This window comes from Stegodyphus dumicola, chromosome 2 (genome assembly GCF_044657685.1).
Source record: "Stegodyphus dumicola isolate Sdum_Otavi_A_Nest chromosome 2, ASM4465768v1".
Taxonomy (NCBI): Eukaryota; Metazoa; Arthropoda; class Arachnida; order Araneae; family Eresidae; genus Stegodyphus; species Stegodyphus dumicola.
In genome coordinates, this window is record NC_140769.1 from 32,682,450 (window position 1) to 32,705,931 (window position 23,482).

General features: G+C 34.5%; 1 protein-coding gene across 6 annotated transcripts in view; it reads left to right on the top strand.

Annotated features, from left to right (window-relative positions):
- The window catches only part of LOC118190443 (uncharacterized), a 495,778-nt gene that overhangs the window by 136,486 nt on the left and 335,810 nt on the right, over positions 1–23,482 (top strand). For 3 of the 6 annotated variants that reach the window (XM_085810552.1, XM_085810551.1, XM_085810553.1), the window contains one exon: positions 14,432–14,489. The exons of the other annotated variants lie outside the window; for them this stretch is intronic. The gene's annotated coding sequence lies outside the window, so the exon portion shown is untranslated. The remainder of the gene's footprint in view (positions 1–14,431; positions 14,490–23,482) is intronic. 6 annotated transcript variants of the gene reach the window in all.

Genomic DNA, 23,482 nt, shown 5'->3' on the forward strand with positions numbered 1-23,482 from the left:
TTCTGGACAATGCACACCAAACAGTCACGTGTTCTGTATGGAGGAGCTGCTTATGAAATTCTCGGGGATTCGTGCCACTCCATTACGGCATGTTTTGGCTTAATGCATGCTGTAACCTGAAAGATGAAAATGAGCCTCATCGCTAAAGAACACAAGGGCATCATGAGACATACTGTGAAGAACGGCTTTGCATGCATTTTTTCGTGAAAGAAAATCGCATGGATTAAGTTTTTGCCCCACTGCCAATTTATATGGATGAAAGTTCAGTACGTTGAAAAGTACGACTCCACGGAGAACGCGCACGCCTCTGTCGTCCACTGCATGATTGGTACCAAACCTATATGACATAAAACTTGAGATTCTTTTCAATGATTTTCAATTCTGCTCTTTTCAATGATTGCGACCCCGCCCTTCTCGGAATAAATGTCGCTATATGGCGCGCGTTTAAAATAAAGAAGTTTCCCTGCCGCACCCTGTATATATATATATAGAGAGAGAGAGAGAGAGAGAGAGGTATACAGTATTTACGGAAGGGGTCATGAAATAATTTGCCCTTAGACATAATAATACTTTTTGGCAGCATAGCAACATTCCATCGGAAGCAGCTGGATCGCTTAGATTAGGGGTCTTCAACCCGTGGCCCGCTGAAGGCATTTTAGTGGCCCCACATTTGAACTTGAATAAAAATTGAAGAATTTTAAGAAATTTTGATTTAAAAAAAATTGCCTTGTCAGCTTTTTTGTCGTATTTTTTTTTTTTTTTTTATCTCATCTTATCTTGTATCCAAGAATTCGTAAACATGCACTCTCTGTGTCTTCTATCTTTGGCAGTACCTACATATGTGAATAGTTCTATAGTTAAATGAAAATTGTAAAATTAAAAACAAGAACACGGCAGACAGACAGGCATTTGGAGGAAACTTTACGAATTGCAACAAGACAGTTTAAACCGGATATTGAAGTTTTAACCAAGCAAAAACAATGTCAAATTTGACATTAAAACTAAAGTAACTAACATCTCCCGCCAGTAATACAAGTTTTTTCTTTTACTGTAAATGCTTTTTGTAGCATTGTTCTGTACAATCATATTTATACTTTTTTTATCATAATTAAAAAAAGGTGCAAAATATTTTAATTCGATTTCCATTTGACTTTTTGAAACCAATGTATATACTACATACAAATCTGTAACACTTATCTCTTCACTTAGAATCAGTTGTAGTCTTGCAAAACAAACCACCTTTTTTATGTAATTTTCTGAATGCACTATTTTTTTGACAGACATGTGGCCCGCGGATCTTTGTGAATTTACTGATATGACCCTCGGGCGTAAAAGTATGAAGATACCTAGCTTAGATGATTTATCTAATGAATAAGAAAGAGTTTCGAAATCACTAACTAAGATTTCAAATCAGGAAATGAACAAACGAATTTCAGGCTTCATTTGTTTAAACAGCTTCTGAAATCTTGTGGATTCGAGGGAGATTTTGAATGAGTAAATATTTTGGAAGGGATTAACTTTTCAGCAGATTTTAGGAAGAATATTTATTAATAAAGTAAGTGAAAGTAAAATATCGGGTTTTAACGAAAGCTTTCCGCCACCGCAAATTTCATCTGCGCAAACAGTTCGCGTTGGCGTGTTTAATCATATTTTGTCAAACGATTTTTGGCATTTCAAAGAAAAAGACTTGATTTAGAACACTGTGTTGTGAAATAAATATGGTTATCATGAAGTACAAGGTTTCTGAAATGGAACTATCACGCTACCAGATTAACCACCATTTCACCACTTCCAGTACTGTTGCAAAACGTTTACTACAGAATGCCACCAAATCACGTGTACAGCTTTAGATACTAATGTTGTATGATATGACATTGTGAAGGTTTGGTATCGAAATTTCAAAAACAAGGACTATGTTATTTAAGAAGCAGAGCGCTCTGGCCGACCTACTGATGTAGATGAGGCCCGCCTGGGTGAACTTGTGGAAGAAGATCAGTATGTAACTATTCGAGAGCGTTGCTAATGAGTTAGATGTTATTCTACTAGTCCCGCTGTGCATCGTATAAATTTGACATACAAGTTCAGTCGCTGGGTGCGTATGAACTGACTCAAGCAGATGAGGACAGACGTGTTCCCGCCTGCACTAATGTACTCGAATATCAACGGAAGGACAAAATTCTGGACCGGATTGTCATTTGTCATGACAAATGGATTTACTTCAACAACAACACAGGTCGGAAAGGGTTGGTCTACGCCCGGTGAGCTCGTCGGCAGCGTAGCAGAGCGCAATTTGAGTAACAAAGGATCATGCTTTGTATCTGGTGGGATTGCCGTGGTAATTATTTACAAAGACTATCTGGAAAAAAAGTAAAACCACTCAAGAGTAATGTCTAAAGCGAGATGCTAGTACCTGTTGACGCTGCTATGAAGGAAAAACGTCGAAGAGTTCCGGCGCAAAAAGGTAATGTTCCATCGAGATAATGCAAGACCATATGTGTCTGCATTCGCGGGCTGGCCTCCGTATGGACTCGAATGGGATCTTTTGCCACACTCATCATATAGCCCTGACATCGCTCCTTCGGACTTCTGCTGCTTCTTCTTTTGACACCTGCAGCTAGATGTTGCTGTTGCCATCTTCCATTCTGCATGGGACGTCCGAAATGAGGTTGATCTGTTTTTGGATTTGCGGCTACCAAGTTTCTGGGCCAAAGACTTGAAAAAATTACCAAAATATTCCCATAAATCCCGTTAGCATAAAATCATAAATTTTGGTGGTGATTATTACCCGTACTAAAGGTACTGCTTTCATCTTTTTTAGCCCAAAGGGCGTTACCATAGAAGGGCTATTAATTTCGTTTTTCCATTTTGTGTTGAAAACTTTAAATGTGCGTTTCACTGTAGAGAGTTTCTCTCTTTTGTCTAATAACTAAGTATTGGGAAACCTAATGAACAGCTAAGCAAATAATCGCGTAATTTCAGAAATGGAAACGTAAACTTAAAAGTGTAAGAACCCTAAATAACAAACTAGCTAGCGAAGCTATTAAGGGCCCGTAATATGACTGAGCGTAGTAACAGCTTAGAGAAACGTGGTCAAAAGGCAAACGCGCGATATTCAGAAATTCTGGTTCTCTCTCTCTCGAAGTCAGTGGAACTTTGATTTAAATACTACGCCTTCTCAACGTGATTCTAAAAACTCATTCTTGTAAGGAATTGTAATCTGAAGCTAGAAGATGTAGGAAAGGTGCATAAACTTCAAAAATAACTGTTATACACTTAGGGTAAACTTTATTTTCAAATTGTTGCCACCAGATATTATTACCCTGTGTTACATTTAAAGAAATTAAGTACTGAAGAATCTGCATAAATGTATGTATATTTCTTGCATGGTGATGAAACAACGGTACCTAGAGCCACCACATTTTGAATAACGTAATTCTCCACCGAATATGGACATCTGTAAGCTCTAATTTGGAATTCCTTTTATTATTGATTTCATATTTTGTAACACGAACGAATTTTTAATTAACAAACTCAACGATTTCAAAGCGAGCAATGGCAACGCTGTACGGGGAAAAATTATGTTATTTATTTTTATGTCGTGCTCGCGAGACTGTGTATCGGAAATTCTAAAGATATGCTCCATTTTAAAATTATTTTGCGATGTTGCTGTTGAATTGAATTTTATAGTTTAAGTGAGAAGAATATGATATTTAATAAATAAAGGTAACTGTAGAGATTTAAAAAAAGGTGAATCAGAGGCCGATGATAATTATAACATAATCTTGGTTTAGGCAAGCACTTTGTAAACAAATCAGCTAACTGATTTTCACTAGAAACATATACAAGATTTATACCATACAATTTTACAATATCCCTAATATACTTTAATTTAATATCCAAATGTTTTAGTCTAGCACAATTATTTTCATTTAATATTGCTTTAATTACAGGCTGATTATCCTCATAAACTGAAACTTTAATATTGTCGACTCCTAAAATTTCTTTAGATACATTATAAAATACAGTTCGGTCTTGAATAGCTTTTGCTAAAGCCAAAATTTCTGCCTCAGTAGAGGACAGAACAATAGATGTTTGTTTTTTAACAGACCAAGTTACAGGACAATCATTAAAGAAAGTAATGTACCCTGAAATAGATTTTCTATCATTTGTATCTGACCCCCAATCAGCATCAACATAAACATTTATCATAATATCAACACTATTAGATTTACAAAATAATAATTTCAGTTCAGATGTCCCTTTTAAATATCGAAGAATTTGCTTCAGACCAGCCCAAGCACTGTTAGTATGTTGTTCTTGTATCTGACTCAGACAGTTCACAGAAAACAGAATATCAGGACGAGTTGTCATAGACAGATACAGCAAAGCACCTACAAGTTCACGATAAGGGCCATGAAATCTTTCACCATTCACAAAACTTGATGAAGTTGACTTTGGCACTAGAGGAGTATCAGATGGCTTACAATCTAACATTCTAAATCTATTTAACAATTTTTCAACATAAGACTTTTGGCCTAAAGTAAGTTTGTTCTGTGAATATTCAAAACTTATTCCTAGAAATTCGTTTGCAACTTCAGCCTTGGACATCTCAAATTCATTTCTCAGTAGTTCGATTACAATTTTTACCTCTGAATCATTAGAACCAGCAATTAGCAAGTCATTCACATACAGCACAATAAATATTTCACTCTGTTTAGTTCTTCTTACAAAAGTACATGCTTCACAGTTAAGTTGTTGGAAGCTCAACAGAATTATAAAATCAGTAAATCTCTTGAACCACTGCCTCGGTGCTTGCTTAAGTCCATAAAGACTCTTAAGAAGCTTGCACACACGACCACTATTGTCACTTTAGCCCATTGGTTGTTCCATGTAGATTGTTTCTTGGAGATCACCATTCAGAAATACAGTCTTTACATCTAATGCATAGATTTCAAGATTCTTTTGAACAATGATAGCCAGCACAAGTCGAAGTGATGATGTACTAATTACAGGAGCATAGGTCTCAAAGTAATCAATACCTGGCTTCTGTTCAAAGCCACGAGCAACCAATCTAGCTTTGTAAACATTGTTTCGTTTGATGCGCAACACCCATTTACAGGATATTTATCGGCTTTTCATCCTTTGGCAAGTTGACTTAACTTCCACACTTCATTTTTATTAAGAGAATCTATTTCCTCATCCATGGCTTTTCTCCATAGGACTTGCTCTTCTTTTGGCAATGATGTTATATCCTCATATGTAACTGTATCAAGAGTTGCCACATTAGCTTCATACACAAAGTAATCATGCAACTTTACAGGTAATTTTATATTTCTTCTTTGCCTAGTAATTTCTTCATGACTTCCTTCAAGATTTCTGGATTCTACATCACTGGAATCATATACTACTTCATCTTTTGCAGGATCTTTACTTTCTATGGAAAAATCATCTTGAACTGAGATACATTTCTTTTTCTCTTCATTAAACAATACATTTCGAAAAACCACAACATGATTTGTGACTGGGTCCAGTAAACCATAACCCACGGTAGAGTATCCAATAAAAATCATCTTTTTTGATTTTGGATCCAATTTCTTTCTTAAGTTATCAAAAACTCTCATGTATGCATCAGATCCAAACACCTTAATAATATTCAAATCAGGCGGCTTCCCATATTTGAGCTTATAAGGTACATTTTCAACAGTCTGATGTGGAATTGTGTTCTTAAGATATGCAGCTGTCTGTACAGCATATCCCCAGAAGGATTTAGAAAGCTTTGCTTCACATATTAGAGCTCGGGCCTTCTCTAAAAGATATCTGTTGGCTCTCTCAGCCACACCATTTAAAGGAGGTGAATATGGAGGAGCAGGATCTATCATAACACCATTTTTCTTGCAATAACGAGCTAGTTCACCAGACACGCATTCCTTGGCATTATCACACCGAATTTTGTAGACTTCAGGATTCTGCTTTAGGAACAATTTAAACACTTCATTTATGTCACTCTTGTGCTTTAAGAGATGCACTTCAGTAAATCTAGAATCATCTATGATTGTAACAAAATACTTTTCACCTTCCCTAGTGGATCAATAGGACCACATATGTCAGTGTGTACCGTTCTCATTGGCATATGCTCTCTTTTTCTAAGAACTTTGTTCATAGGAGTGTTGGAATGTTTTGCTAGTAAACACTCTTCACAAAAGCTTGAAGGTGACTCAGATACTGGCAAACCCATTTCTTTTAATATTTTATCAGATGAGTGCCCCATGCGCCTGTGCCATAATTCTGCACTATGATTTGCAATATATGTTGAAGCTTTAACAGGTTCAAATTGACTCACATACTGTCCTTTCTCATTGAGTTTAGCAAACTCAAAAATTTTCATTCCTCTTTTCAATAACAGTTACATCATTCTTAAAAATTACACTGTAACCTGCTTTTTGAATATTCTTCACAGATATTAATTGACCGTTCAACTCAGGCACATATAACACATCTTTAAGTAATATTTCTCTTCCATTTAATGTTCCAGGTACTATACCAATACCTTCTACCTTTAAAACTTCATTTTTCGAAGCACATGCAACAGTTCCAGAAAAAGGTTTAATTTCTTCAAACCACTCACCTTTATTACACATGTGTGTAGATGCTCCAGAGTCCAGAATGAAATTTCCAACAGGCTCACCAACCATGAATGTTACTGCAGCCGATTCTCTATAATCTGATTTATGCTTAAATCTGCAATCCTTCTTGTAATGCCCTGGGCGTCCACATCCAAAACAAACTAATTTTTTCTTGCAAAGCCTGGCAATATGACCTTTACTTTTACATTTGTGGCAGATGATATCACGCTTATCAGCGCCAAAAGCTACGTTATTACTTGAGCCAGAAAGAAATACGAGAATCGTAAGAATTTCTCTCACCTTGCAATTCTTCAGCATTCAAGAGCCTTTGCATAACAAAGTCCAGCGTAAGCATTTCATTTGGCTGGTTCTCAATCGTCGATTTAAAAATGTCGTACTCAGAAGGTAGCGACATCAACAAATAAATAATCACATCCATATCTTTGACTTCAGCACCCGAGAGCCGCAGTTCATTTACGATCGTCAACAGTTCGTTAATATGTGAGTGCATACTGCAATCTCGGCGTTTCTTCAGTGTCGATAATTTCTTTCGTACTAATATTTGACTAACTGCACTCACCTTATGGATGGTCGCCAATATAGCATCATCTAGAAGGGTTAGCAGCAATGCGTAAGCCTTTTCTGCATCTTTGATTTCAGCAACTTTCGTTTCATCCGCTTCAAAGTCTAAATATTTATCAAGTTCTTTGGCCGTAAGCACAGCTTCAACACGGCGCTTAAACAGAGAGAAGTTTTTACCGTTAAACGGCTCAATACAATACTTTGTGTTCTCATCACGTGCTGCCATTTCAAATTTCTCTTAACGCGCGATTCTATTCCAAACAAATAAGTTCCACAAAACAAATGTAAATGCTTCGCCTCTAGCGTGTTCAATATCAGAACCACGCTCTGCTGTAAAGATTTAAAAAAAGGTGAATCAGAGGCCGATGATAATTAAGTAGAGACTTTATTAAATGATGGAATTTCACGCACATGGCATAGCACGTTTCTACATATCACACCATGACCAAACACTACTACTACTGTTGCCAGATCAACCTAAGCAAAAGTATAAAACAGTTACGGTTAAAATACATGACATTAAAACAAGAACGGGGAGTACGTGTGATTATTCTCAACAGTAACACACAGAATGTTAAAAACGCTCCTTTGGGCGTTATGTAAAATCTGAACGCTTTCGGATTTTTTAATTTTATTTCATTGAGGGTTTTTTGGAGGAAAACTTTCGTTACAACCGGATATTTTTGGCAAATGAATTAAATTGCTTTAAATTTGTTTTATTATTGCGGTACCTTGAATGTATGTATGCTGATACATTATTTAATTGTGCATACAATATTGCAAAATGGCTATTTTTTAATTATTGTTTATTTTTCCTTGTATACGTAAGAAACTTGATACTTGCCTCATTGTTGAAAATGGGAAAGCTTTCGCTTTTATGAAGTAATGTATAACAAACAGTTATAAATAACCTTTGCAAAACTATTTGAAAACATCGTTGTTAGGTAATACACAAATAATTATTCTGTACCGAGGCACATAGTATAGGCCACTGCAAAACAATGAAATAAAATATTTAGTTTTAAGAAATAACGCGGGGGAAAAAAGATTCAAGTTAATATATATATAATATTATGTTGATATAATATGTCTAGTGCATAATGCATTATTTTTAATGTTAGAAATCGCGCTGAAAGCTTGTTAAAAATGTTTTTAATGTTAGAAATCGCTTACATACTGAAAGTATGTAAACTACTCCGTTATTAATCAAGCATATGAAATAGCAGACTGTTAACTCTGGACAATTTGAGAATTTTTACCAGTCTTGCAAGAAAAGATGTTAAGTCGGTTACTAGTTTTGAAAGTTATTGCCAACTTTGATGGGACTGTTCTAAATTTATTTTCCAAATCGTAGCTGTATATTCATAGAGTAACAGCAAACTGAGCAAAAGGAAAGCAATGTGTAAAACCTAAGCATAAGAAAATACACCGTTGGTTTATATGGATCTGAGTTTAGCAGAAGCTCTTTCATCGATTCAACACTATCGCGTTCTGAGTTGTAGTTAAAGATGACGATAGTGTTGAATCGCTTGAAGCGCTTCACTGTTAAATTAAAATCCGTATTTATTCGATTCTATGTCAACACAATCTGCGTTTTGTTTTCTTAGACTCAGTTTTATTTTGTGTATAATTTTTTCCAGTGGTAGCTATAATTTCTATCTTCATTTCATTTCTTAATAATATATGCTAACGTATGCTCGGAAAATATGAATAATTGAAATGTGTTTTTTCTACATACAAAATGTATAGTCTTTGCAATGCAAAATGCAGGAATTTATATTTTCTAATATCGAATTTTATTTCTGTTATTAAATAATAAAGTATATATATGTATGTTGTGTACAAAAGGCGACACCCATAGCCACCAAATTTTTAACGCACGTAGTCTTCTTCCACTGAAAATTTACGCTTTGAAGCATTTGCTGATTGTGAATTTCAAGTTTGTTTTATAATTGAATTTTTTAACAAACTCAGAAATTTAAAAGCAGTATGTTACCACTCCACAGAGGGTAAAATATTTGTCCTCCAAATTTAATCAACAAAGTCAACGATTTAAAAGAAATGTGTTACTCCTGTCCGAAATAAGATATTTTTATCTTCCACTCGCCATGTATATTGCCATTGTTCAAAGTTTAAGATATATATATTTTTTTTTCAAATTTAATCTGTATCATTCAGTAACAAACCAAGCGATTTAAAAGCAACAAACGTAGTTTTTTTTTATCTCTGTTGTTATTAATTACTAACTTGGCGCCTAAAGTTACATTAGCTGGAGTCATTAAAATCATTACATATTTTTTTCTTTATGTATGCGCACTAGCGCAGTGTCCCTTAGAGAGTCTTCCATGAAGGCATCCTTCCCTTTAGGCAGATAGCCCCCGAGGCTTTACCGGAATTAAGCAAGCCAATGTTTTTTTTATATATTTAGGCAGCTGACCTCGCAATAGTAATAATACTAATGAATTGACTGCTGTGTTTTATTCAGTATTTTGTTTTAAAATATATGGTTTTCTTCATGTGAAAGGTAAACTGGAGCCAGTTTCCGTAGAGAGCCGCCCCTTCAGGCAACTGATTCCCATCTGCTGTGCCATATTCACTTACAAGTATAAAAACTGTAATATGCAAAAGAAATCCACTTAACGTACGTTATGTTACTGTCCGTTAACCATGTATCAAGAATGGGAATGCGAGTTAATAAAAAAATTTCAAAAAGAGTAGTTTTTTAATAATAATAAGTATTTACATTTAAGTTCTTATCATTTTTAAATAATTTCCCACATCGATTTATTTATTTTCTAAAAGATATAATTACAGAAACTATATAACGCGACGTATTTTGAAATGTAAATTTAACATCTTATGCTGCAGGGAAATGCAACGGCTTTTTATTTTGATAGCATGCAACAGACGAAATAAAATGTTCATAGTGAAAAATATATAAATCTTCTTTTGGGTGATTAAAAAAACTGAGTGAAAAAAAAATTCGATTTTAGTAAAATGTTTCTAAGGTAAATAACTCATCCTGTAGTGTACTCTAAAAGGTAATTCAAAATTCTTCCGCGATACTAGTACCATGGTGTCAATCTATGTTCTCAGTAACTGCTTAACGGAACACGAACTTTTAATGTAATTATGTAAATATGTATGCAGAAAATCGATGGAATAAATAAAAGGAATATCCGTTTTGCGTGGATGGAAATCTGTACAATATGAGTGAAGATGAAAAGCATTGCCGTGGATTATATTGATTTTTGAAAAGTAACGGCACAGGCAGTAATTCCATTAAGGGAAAGTATATATTAAGCAAATGTTGACAGTTTTAAAGAAATAAGGTGTTAAGTCACGCTCTGCATAATTCTTTGAACGAATGCCATGGGGTTTGTAAATACTGAAAGACTTGGAAAGGATTCAAAGACGTAGCCAGAAAAAATAATTTCAAGAAGGGGTGGCAGCGATGTTGTATGTGAGTGTAGTAGGTTTGCTTAAGTTTTTTGAAAGAGGAATAAATGCGCGGAACGTTTTAGGGGGGAATATTTTGATTTTCTGTTTTCTTACCATGCGCTATTTAAAAAAATCCATGCTTATTTTGTTAATACTTATTTATTATAAATTCTGAACTGTATGTCTGAAAATTATGTTCATGGTTGTAAAATTTGTTACGATCTTTGCCAAGCACATATTGCCAAAACTCCTTTTATCCAATTTCAAAATCCCAGTCCAAATGTTACAAAAATGGTTCGAATTGTAAGATAATAAATATAATATGCATTTTACCTTTCATCAACTCTAAAAACACCCTTAAAACAAATAGCTGTGATTTAAGAATTCAAAATATTACATACAATACCATACTTAAAATTAAATACTTAGTATTACTTAATTATGTATTTAAGATAAATGAAAACGCTTTAACATGTTAAATTATTTTTCATCTATAAATATTATATATATATATATATACTAGCCGCTATGCAGCCAGCCTTCGTCTGGCTTTTAAATGTACCGAAAAAATGCCTGAAGGGAACACCAAAAATTAAATTTAAAAACTGCACAGAATTTTACTTTGCAGAACAGCTTTATCAATAATAATAATAATAATGTATTATATATAAAAATACAATGAAATAAGCAATATCCCTTAATACAAATATTAATTATCCTAATAAATAAACTAACCAACTTCCCATTGCAAAATCTTAAGAATTCAAATGGTGTAAAGAAAGTTAAAAACTTGAATAACTTTAAAAAAACTTTTAAGAAAGAAACATAAAAACTTGTTTCCTAAATAAAAATCATGAAAAAGCATTTTATATAATTAAAATTATATATAATTAAAACATAACATAAAAACATAACAATGAAATATGCAACAAATCTCATATTTTCAACAGAAAACAGTCAGCAGTCCAGTATTCAAAGCAATGAATGAAAAACTGTAGCCAAAACCACATTTCTAAAAGAATGAAACAATCACCAGAAAGCAAAAACCAATCAAAATTGTGCTTTGTGGATGACATAATTCAAAATATACAAAACCTCTTTGCTATTAGCTAATAAAGAGAGAGAGAGAGAGAAAGGAAATTTTTTTTTGGTGTGCCTCGCGAGACACTTATGCGTCAGAATAAGAAGATTGCGATATGCGTGTCCAAAAATCAAAAGAAAATCAGTAGCATTTTATCTCATATTTTCAACAGGTCAGAAGTCCGGTATACAAAGCATTGAATGAAAAACTGTTGCCAAAACCACATTTTTAAAAGAATGAAACTATTCAAAATGATGCGATTTCATCAAGAAAGATAAAATAAAATTAAATCTGAATATTTTACTAAGAAAATTAAAATAATTATATACTTTAGCAGTTATGCTGCAAAATGCTGATTTCTTCTGGCGCTTGTTTTCAAAGGTGTTCTTAATTCATCTTGTTCCCTTTCTTCTTTATTTTTTTCCTTCCGTTAAGTCAATTCTCCCAGCGGCAAGATAGATTTCTTCATTATCTCTTAAAAAATATAGTTAGTTGTATCTAATTGCACCCGTGGCTGACTAGAAAGAACTCTAAACATTGGTTGTTGAATTCGCGATTAGCTCTGGGCAAATGGCCTTGCTGTGTGGAAGTTTTCGTGATTTTCTTAATGTGCAACGTGAATACAAGCCAATTTTCTCCTAAAGGTCTTGCGCAAAGGTATTTCTGCCTATTTAAATAAAAAATTTTCTTTAAAAAATGCACATTCTTTAGCGCTTTACTTACCGTATTTATGTGGTCCATTTTTATCGACGTAAGGTTCAATAATTGCATAAAAACCAATATGTTGAAACTTTAATTATAGTTTCAGAAATATCTACCTAGGTTCCTTTTATTATATATATAGCAGTAAATAAATCGATTTTAATTTCCTTATTTTAGGCATAAGTATTATTATGTCGTGTTCCTTAACACGTTTAGGGTATCCGCGTTTATATTACTGCTTGTCATTGTTACCTGATTGGAGTACAGAAGTAATATTTGACAGAAAACATTTCAACTAAATAATTAGTGATGTCCCTACACAATGATTTGGGAAACAGTTGTCAAAGAGCAAACGAATGTTATGCCTATGTTTTTTCGAATATTTTGTCAGTAAATTGTTTTTTCACTTAAGAGATAATAATTCATTTACGAATTCCACAGTATGGTAGTTAAACATAATTTATTATAATTGGATGACGAATTTTTTAGTACATCTATATTCCTAATTAGTAGAACACTAAGGATGCTAACATCTTGCTTAAGGGGGATAGTTAGCGGAGGCTAAGCACGTTGCCAGCAGGAAGGCGAAGTGGCGAAAGAGGATGCGTAATTAATTGCAGTACTGTTTATAAAATTGGAAGGAAAGTCTTTGTTTTAATCCTGAACAGCGACTGGAAAAAATTACGCAATGGAGTTATTGTAAGGAAAGCGTGATGTAACGGCGCAATATGGAGCCTTGAAGAGGGGATGTATGCAATAAAATTAAGAATTTAAAGGACCGTTCGAATTAAGTTTAATTTGTTAATCAGTTTTTCTTTATATTTTGATATCTTACATATTTTCCTGTGTGTGTAATAATACTGTAGATGACTTAAGGATTAGGGAAACAGATGCGTAGATTCTTAAGGTGACATAATGGTGAAGAAAAACATAAGCGAGACTTGTTACCCAAAAATAGATTCACACATCATCATTTATGGGTGCGCTGTGCCCCCCACAATTTCGTATTGCATACATTTTCAGAACAATGGAGAATAACTGGCAGAGGCGTAAGCGACATGTTGCGAGCAGGAAGGAGGAGTAGGAAAAAAGGGTTGCACAATAGTAGCAGTGGTATTTATAGACTTAATTTCTTTGTTTAAATTCCGGATCAGAATTTCGGATACGAGCTTTCGCAATGCAGTATAGTTACATAAGCAAGCACGGAATGGAAAGACGGAGTCCAGAAAAAATATTATAGTTTCCAATAGAAAGAGGAGGTAGATAAATTAAATTGAGGAATTACAGGGATATATATATATATATATGTAACATGTAGACATATACACACACACATATATATATGTGTGTGTGTAAAATGTAAAACATGACTGACACGTAAGTAGATTGGTAGTAGACCTTTAAATTTCTAACTTGACTTGAAAGACAACCCCTTTCTCCTCTGCAGTATTCCGTATTGCTGAGAGCTTTTATCCAGTCATTATTTAGAATTGAAACGAAGAATTTCCAAGTATAAATACTTCAGCTGTCTAGTGTTGGAGTTGGTTTTAGATAGACCTTCTTTAGGAATTTTTTCACCTGCTGTACTGTTTCCCTTAAATGCATTCTTGATATTCAACTGATGAATTTCTAAAGCATACTTTGTAACTCATACGGAGCAAAGGGAGCTTTGCTACTCCCTTCAGCATATGGTCTAGTCAAGTTGGAGTTGGCTGCCTTCGATTTCTCCTTAGGGCCCGACATTTAATACATTTTGACACATAACAATTGATGACCGCTACAGAAGTGAGCCACTGCAGATTTTTCAAAACTTGTGTACCACGAGTGGTTGTCAAATGTACCGCAGAGATTTTTGACAAATAATTAAAATTGCATGGTTTATCTAACTTTGATATAGTATTTTGTAATTACCTGAACGGTTTCCAAAAATACCTTTTAAATTCAGTTTTTCTGAGTTTTTATTTGCTATTATTGTTTTATTTTATTTTATTTTTTTTTTCAGTTGTAATTGATGTTGATTCAAATGGCTGTTTCTTAAAACCAAAAGGTTTGCGAAATAAGTAAGTCTTTAAATTTCTCTAATGTAATTGCATTGCTGTGATTTGATTAAAAATATTTTATACATTTAGCCGTAATTTACAAATATTTAATAAAATCTGGTGCTTCACAAACGAAAGATAAACAAAGAAACAAACGGAAGTATTAAAATGACTACATCAAATTCGGATTCATCACAATTGAAACGGAAGACCATCAAATAACATTCTGCGTAGTATTAAAAAAATAAAATAAAATAATAAATAAATAAATAAACTATTTGCAAATGAAGCTCTCGTTCCTAGTAAACTTAAAAGCCATTTGGAGACTTCAAACCCAGAGTTCAAAAACAAATCAAGATAATATTTTGAAAATCCTTTGATATTTTTTTAAAACTTTTAAGCAGCGCAGCAAAATAAATAATAATAATAAAATTTAAACTGCATGAAGATGCCAGAGAAAGGATTGTTTGCCAGCTACAAGGTTGCACAATTAATAGTACAATGGAAAAAAGCATACACTGATGTAGAGTACATCATTGCATCAGCATTAGCTATCATTGTGGAATTCCATTGACACAATATCACGGAAAATCGAATGACCATTATCCAATGAGACGATATCACCCAGAATCAAAGATTTATCTTCAGACTTAAAAAATTGTCGAGCATTTCGAATCTCACGACAGTGAACTCTGAACACTTCAGATTGAATTGACAGTAATCAGTGGAAAAGCACAGCTCCTTATTGCTATCATTCGATTTTTTAAAGCTAAAAAATTCTTGAATGAGTATCTTTTTCTGCAAAGATTTGAAGAGCACAACGACAGGAAAAAGACATATTTGAGTTTGTAAAAGAAACTCAGTCTCTGGTTTGCTGTGGAAAAACTCAAGAATAAAGATAGCAAAATTTAGCTTACCCTTTCTGCACCCAGCAGCGCGGTCAAGTCTCCGAAACTATGCTTCGTGTAAGGTATATGTCCAGTAATTAAAAATAGGATGCAGATTTAAACACTAATGACATTTATTCAACTGAGATAATATAAAGCGTCAAATACAGTACTGGCCACCCAAATTACAACACCAAGAAAGACAAGAGATATCACAACAAAATTTATTTAGTAGATAACACGTTGATCAAGTGTCAAATGATTAAATTTATAGACTTCTGTGAAGTGTGGTTCCTTCCAGAATCAGTAGCCATAGTAGCCGCCCATTGTTGGAGATCACCGCTGCCACACCCCTCGGCATTGATTCAAAGAGACTTTGGATGTGTTTTGGGGGTACAGCAGACTAAGCAGCTTCCACATGTTGCCAAAGTTGATCTGGTGTGGCAGCTTGGGATGTAATCTGGGTCAATCATTCAGCAACCATGGACCACATGTTTTCTATCGGCGAATGATTCGGAGAGCGAGCCGGCCAGGGAAGCAGTTCAATCTGGCGATTGACGAAGAATTCTTGGACAATGCATGCCACGTGTTGTCGCGCATTATCCTGTTGAAATATGGTTGTGGGCAAGCCCTGAAGGTAAGGAAGGACAACTGGCTCCAACACCTCGGAGATGTAGCGCTGGCTATTTATAGTACCGGCAGTGCGTATTAGAGGAGTGCGAGAGTGATATCCAATACCGCCCCATACCATAATACCCGGTGCAGGACCAGTGTGGCGGCGCATAACGCAGCTGTTCAGCATCCTCTCTCCACGGTGTCTCCAGACTCGAATTCGACCATCGTGGTGTTGCAGACAGAAGCGTCACTCGTCAGTAAAGACAATTTCATTCCATTCTGTCGTCCCCATCCTTCTTTCATCGCACCATTGGCGGCGGAGACGTCTGTGGGACAGACCACTCTGTTGTAAACGGTGTCGAATGGTACGCACACACACTGGATGATGCGTTACAGACTGAATGTGCTGTGCTATGGTTCGTGATGACTGAGCGATCCGTCACTGCCATGCGCACAATGTTCCTATTATCACTTGAAGTGGTGCACTGATATGGATGAGATCGAACACGTCGCTCCGTCGTACCCTCCTACATCCAACGGTCACATATCCGCATTACAGTTGTTTGGTTTCGTCCAGCACGACTACCGATTTCCCTGAAAGATAGTCAACACTCTCGGTAGGCCACTATCCTTCCTCTGTCGAACTCGGATACTTGATCAAACGATGATCGCTGTTTACTACGAGGCATAATTGATCGTTTTTTTTAAACCACAAGAAAAACACAATTGCCGAACTTGAAATCGTCGAAAACTCCAAGCCTTAAATAGCGCTTTGAAGTGGCGCCACAAGCGCGTGTGATGTGCGTCTGCGCTGAAATTCTGATCATTTACATATCTCACCTCCGCTAATGCATGCTGTAAATTTCATGTTATTTGCATGCTTTCTTCAGGGTGTTTCATTTACGGTGGCCAGAAGTGTACATTAATGTTGCATACAAGCACATACGGAAGCTTAATAAAAATAAAAACAAAAGGATCATGGGATATAATAATTCGGCGTGATTGACGTGGTTGACGCTCACGCGCTTTGGTGTTTTTAGGGTTACCAGAAGTGAGTTAGAAAAAACTTTTTAATTTTTCTCTTCTCAAATGCCTGATTAATTTACAACAAAACCTGCGTTGTATTTGCACAGACCAATGTTGGGAAACAAAGAAGAATATCAGTGTTGGGAAACAACAACCAAAAGGAAAGGATATATTACATTTGTGCCCCTGGGCAATGAAGCTTCTACTTCAAGACCAATAAGATCTAGTGTCTCACAGGACAGTATCCTCGGACCGGTTCTTTACCTGTTTTACATTTCGGATTTTCCAAATCCTGGACTTGAGAATTACTCTGCTTGCATGCTACGCCGATGATACGGCGATAAGCAAATCAAGCAATTAATAAAATGCAGGAATATCTTTACACTGCTGAAGACTGGTGCACCAACTGGGGAGTAAAAGTTAGCGCCAGTAAATCACAACATTTAATCCTTAGCAAAACTAAAAAACGCACCAATGTTAAAGAACTTTTCCTTTTTCAAAAACCCGTTCCTTTAGTTACAAAAGCCAAATACTTAGGAGTCATATTAAACCAAACTCTCACTTGGATGAATCATATTAAGAATGTAAAAAATAAAGCCATTGGAATTATGTGCAGATTTCTTCCAATCATAGGAAAATTTTCTAACCTTAGTCTACGAATCAAGAGGCATATCTACACTACTTGCATCCGCCCAATTCTTTGTTATGCAGCTCCTGCCTGGAATACTGCTTCTCCAAATCAGCTTTATCAACTTCAAGTGGTGCAGAATAAATTTCTTTGTATTATTACTAGATGCTGACTTTCTCATCCGCAACGAACTTCTACATAGAGATCTTAAGCTTGAAACCATCACCGAATATATTAAAAGAACAAATTATAAATTCTTCACAAAAGCAGTCCAATGTGACTTTGTGAACTATTCTCAAGTCTTCAACTACGAGATTCTCTTTGATTATCGCAACATACGTCCACTGGCAGCACACGCTATCATGGGTGGAGACCACTAGTTCTTCTCTTAGCTCCTCAGTCGCTGGCTGTTTATACTTCCATTTTATCTGATTTAGACTGTGTTGTTTTCTTAGTTGTTTGGACTTTTTCTTGTGATGTTGTACTGACTAAAGTAGTATTGTACTTATGTTATATTGGCTGAATTAGTATCGTATTTTTTGTACTGATCTTTTTGCTGTATAGTAGTGTTTATTGAATCATGTTTTGCATTTGTCATTTTGAAAAATTGTGTTCGAATTCTTTTGGACTTTTCCCCATTCTTGTCAAGTTTTATTACCTGCCAGATACCTTTGGCCTTTTTTTTTCTTGGTACCTCTCTCCTTTTCCTTTCCTCCGTTTTCTCTTCAGAGATGTTATCCTCGTCCAGATTTTACTATGTCATGTGCCTCAGAGCTTGATCTCATGAACTGGCAGCGTTGCGTCCGAGCATCCACTGCATGATTCACCAAAATTCTCGGGTTTCAAAATCTGTAACTCCATATGCGTTAATTGAGGTAGATGATGTCATACAAGTTCTCAATTTCATCAAGAGTTGACTATTTAAGATCGGAATTTTCTCTCAGCTGTGCGACGCAATGGATTTCGTCTACAAAACTCTTATATATGCATTTATCTGTCTCCGAAGTGGGTTGGCTTTCGAAGGGAAAGGTCTTAAAATTACTTAGACACCTGAAAGTAGTAGCGTTTTTGTTCTTGGAGATCGAAAAATATTGAATTTTCTCTTCATGGCGAGATTTGGGTGGTATAAAGTACTATTTGTCTTGTTAAAAAAGTTGAACTCTCTTAATTTAAGTCTTCAAGGTCCATCCATCCTTCAAGCTCTTCAAGCTCGCATCAGCATCAAAACTGAAATCGTTTGAAGAAGAATTAACGCTGTGTAAATCTGAAATATTAAAAGGAAATTTTGAATGTTTTCTTGGTGCTAATGAATCTCCGTCCGGGGGGGGATTGCAGACGAAATTACATTATAAGCACCATTGACGAGCTTCAAATCTCACTTAGAAGCTGCTTTCCTTCGAATTCACTTGACGAATGTGAATGGTTAATTTGCTCATTTGTAATAGGCAAGACGCCAAATTTGACAGTAAGTGAAAAGGAACAGCTCGTTGATTTGAGAAACGATAAGTTTTACCGTTAAACATTCTTCCAGAAAAAATTGGAAAAGGTTTCTTTCTGTCAAAAATTAGTACCTTACATTCAGCTTGAAAGCTATTGAAAGCTATTAAAATTCTTCTGCCTTTTACATTTTTCTTTGTTCCTTTGAATTTGTATTTTCAGCATCGACAGAAATAAAGTCCAAAAAGCCAGAAATATGTTTAAAAGTTGACGATGAAATTCGAACTTATCTGCCGACTTTGGAGCGTCGTTGTGATTGAATATGTTCAACAAAACAGGCTCAGCCCTCCCATTGAATAAATTTTGTAAATAATATTTTTGGAGAGAGTGTCATACATATTTTACATTTTTTTATATTCAGGTGTGCCGCAAATAATTCCAATTATTTTCAGTGGTTCGTCAACCAAAAAGGGTTGGGAAACACCATCCTGCGTTTTAACATGTCGGGAAGCGCACCGTATTCAGAAGAAAGCCTGGTATAGCGTCAAAAAGGTTTTTGTTTCAGTTGAGACCTCATTCGCTTTACTTGCATTGCAGCATTATGTATGAGCGTATCATACGTATTGATATGACGCGTTTTAGATTCATATTTTATAAATACGAGTATCGTAGTTACTATTTTAAAGGGAGAAAGGCGAAATACCCAAATTAAAATGAAGAATAAACGGTGTTACTGCCAATTTAAATCAGAAGTTCATATATTTTTATTTTACTCACACACGCACATGTATATATATATATATCTAGCATAATGATTAATTAAAGACTAGGAAATTATTATTTTATTTAATTTAAATATTCATATAACAAGACGAAGTTTTCATTTTTTGCTAATTTTTTGTCGCGAATGTAGTTGTGAAAAATCGGCACCATCCTGGTTTATATTTAAGTTCTTAAAGTACATGACCAAATCCGTGAGGCCGTTTAATATTTATAATTTAACTCGGGCTCGAAACCTGCAAATGGGCTGGCAGAACGATTGCTTTCGTAGTTCTTCCCATGTGTTGGTGTCCGCCGAAAAAATCGCTGCAAAAACATTGCGAAGAGGACGAAGGTGTCACTGAGAAAACAACGCACAGAGAAAATGTTGTAATACAAATCATTGAGGGAAGAAAAAAAAAGCAGTGAGAAAAAATCGTAGTTTTAAAACATTGTCGTGTACAAATCAGATGAGTTCAAGCCGTGAAATCGAGTGAATTTAAATTCAAACCATAAGTACAATATACTCTTGATTATCCGGATGCGGATTATCCGTACGTAGCGGTGCCCACGCACTCACACTCAACTGTGAGCGAGAGTTTGTGAAAACAGGAGATTTATATAATATATAACATATAAATCAGAGGTCTAATTGTGAAGAAGTCGAGGCAATAATTGAAGTTGTATGCCAAAAAAATTGAAAATGTATAACTTTTCGAAAGTATGATCGGAAAACATCGTGAAATGGTCCGATGGCACTTTCAGTGCTCGATGTAAATATCGTTTCAAACCCTTCAAAATCAAATCATTCGATGGCGCTTTCAGTGTTTGATGTAAATATCGTTTCAAAAAGAGTAGAAACAGGAAGAGAATGGCACTAAAAATCCGAGTGAAGAAGATACTGAAAATTATATTAGTCCCGAGGCAGCAGTGACTTCTGTTGAAACCCCACTAAATTTCGTTGGGCAAAGGTTGGCCAATCGAACTTCGTTAAACCTTCCATTGGCCAAAGGGGATTCGATTACGATGATAAAATAGCAGTTCGAAAAATACGCTGTGAAATTTTATCAGATGTAAACGTTCTTAAAAATAAATTTACGGATTTTTTTTAATAAACACATATAATATGCACGAAAATTTTGGATTGTCCGTGACTTGATTCTCCGGCATTAGCCCACATAACCGAGAGTACACTATAATTAGACAACCTAAAAGCTCAATTAGATCTTTAGAATTCGCGTTCTCGTAAATTTTTATATTTCGTTTTCTGTAGTGGGGGAGTTGAAGATGCTAAATAACGATTCCAATATGTTTTCCACACCACAGAACATTTAATAAAGAAAATCAGAAGAAAGTACACATTGAATTGAATACAAGTGCCATTTGATACAAACAAAATTCTGTATAGCTTTTGCCAGTCTTATCACATAACCGATTAGTGCCTACTCGCACTTTCTGATGTATTATACAGTCAGTTTACCACCTTCGCGTGGAAAACTACAGTTCCTTATTCTACACCTTCACGTGTAGACATCTCACCACCTTCGCGTGGGATAGCAGAAGAAAGTTTCTGTCATACTCCTCTTTCACCTCGCTCTCTCTGCTGGCGCATCGGTGAGGCCCTCTGGTGGTGTCGCACTTACAGACACCATAATCGGCCTTCCTGACCCTTTTTCGGCCTCGAAAACACGGATCAGTGACACTGGCTCATCAAGACAGTACCTGAAAATAAATTAAGAAAAGGAAAAAAAAAAAAAAAAAAAGAAAGAACTGCGAAAGAACCACACATAGTTCTATATAGTAGAAGTCTGCGGCTTCATGAGATCAGCCGCTGGTACACTGCTCAAATTCTACTGGGCCGATTGACAAAATTCATCTTCATGTCTCGAAAGCGCGACGTATGATATATATTAGATTTATATATAGCGCTATTCTAACATAGGTATTTTGACGCAAAATTGGACTTTTCTGAAATAACATACCAATATTTTTCCATATTTCGATTCTACGATTCAAATTATGCCAGAATACCAAGTTTTGTAAAAACCGTACGAGTAGTTTTTAAAATATTAGCTCTCAAAATTTTAGCTCCTCAATGTTAATTGAATTTGGCAAATATTTATTACTGTCTCTTTTTTTATTAAACTTTTTTGATTTTTCCTTTCACATTTCGAAATTTAAGTTCATTCCAAATAAAATTTACCCCATTTTTTGTGTTTTATTTTTTAAATTTGTATTTTTAAATAATTTTTATAAATTTTTCGAAAAACATTTTGAATTATAACCTATAAAATTTTTACCATCATCTTAAAGTAGGTGTGTTTCTAAGCATACCTGCAAAAAATTAGACTTTTTTATTGAAAATTTTCTAAGATATACATGAATTTCTTTATTTTCGCGTTTTAAAATTTGGCATCCTTTTTTTTTTTTTTTTTTTTTTTTTTTTTTGAGCGATAATAATGCCAAATGTGGTTTATGGATTTTCGTTACAGTGAATTGCCACAGCTATTTTTAACCTTAAATTTCAAGTAAAATTTTACGGAGAATTAATTATATGAATTTTTCCCCTCAATGATACGTAATAAATATTTATTAATACTATATGAAAAGCTATTTTTTTAAATTGTAGATGATATTATTCAAATTTTTAACTATTTTTTTTTAATTTCTTTCTTTTCTCCATTTTAAAAAAATATTTGTAAGAGTAATTTTTTATCTTTGGCGTTTTATCGTCTGCTACTTTACTTTAACTTCTTTAAATCGAATTGTCTAAAACTGAGAACTTTCATTTGATGTGTATTTGAATTTTACGAAAATATTTTATGACATTAACTGCATAATTTATTTCTAAACAAGCTGTTACTTATGAAGTGGCTGAAAGAGCGGCTGATACTATCATCCATATTTTTAAAGCACAGTATATTTTTATAGAAACATAAGATTTAGAATAATAATTTTTATAAATTCATTATAAATTTATTATTCATTTATAAAGTCAAATTATGATATAAACATAAAACCTTCTAGAGACCGAATTAATGGAAGTTCAATGGTTATGTAGAAATGATCTGCGGCTACTTAATGGCTGGATAAGTCAGCAGATTCTGTGGACAAGTAAGAATAATTATATACAGTGTCTCACAAAAGTGATGGGACACTTGTGCTTTACGAAAGGAAACTGTAATAAAATAAATTAAAAAAAATGTAAACATTTTTTGTGGGTGTGTTTCATACTTAAATTTAGTAACAATTATTACATAACATACATTTTCTCAAAATATTAAAATAATAATTTAATAAAAATACAATTGTTTAGAACGGAGCAAAAAATGGCTCACATAAGTGATGGGACACCATTAGATACTACTACGTACTACAATAAAAATATTTTTTGGGGTTTTTATTTTTACTCAAAAGCAATTAGCAATAATTTATAAAATCGTCTGCAGTCTTTCTCTCCAGTTTGTTTTGGAATTTTTGTGTTTTTTAGCTCTGTGCAGCCATGAATGCTAAACGAAAAGAACCGTTGCCTGAAATTCAAAAATTAGTTATAAATTTGCATATTGAACGTGAAAAATCTATTAGAGATACTGCTGAAACAGTTAACATGAGTCATTCAACAGTTTTCAATATCATTAAACGATATAAAAAGAATCATATGA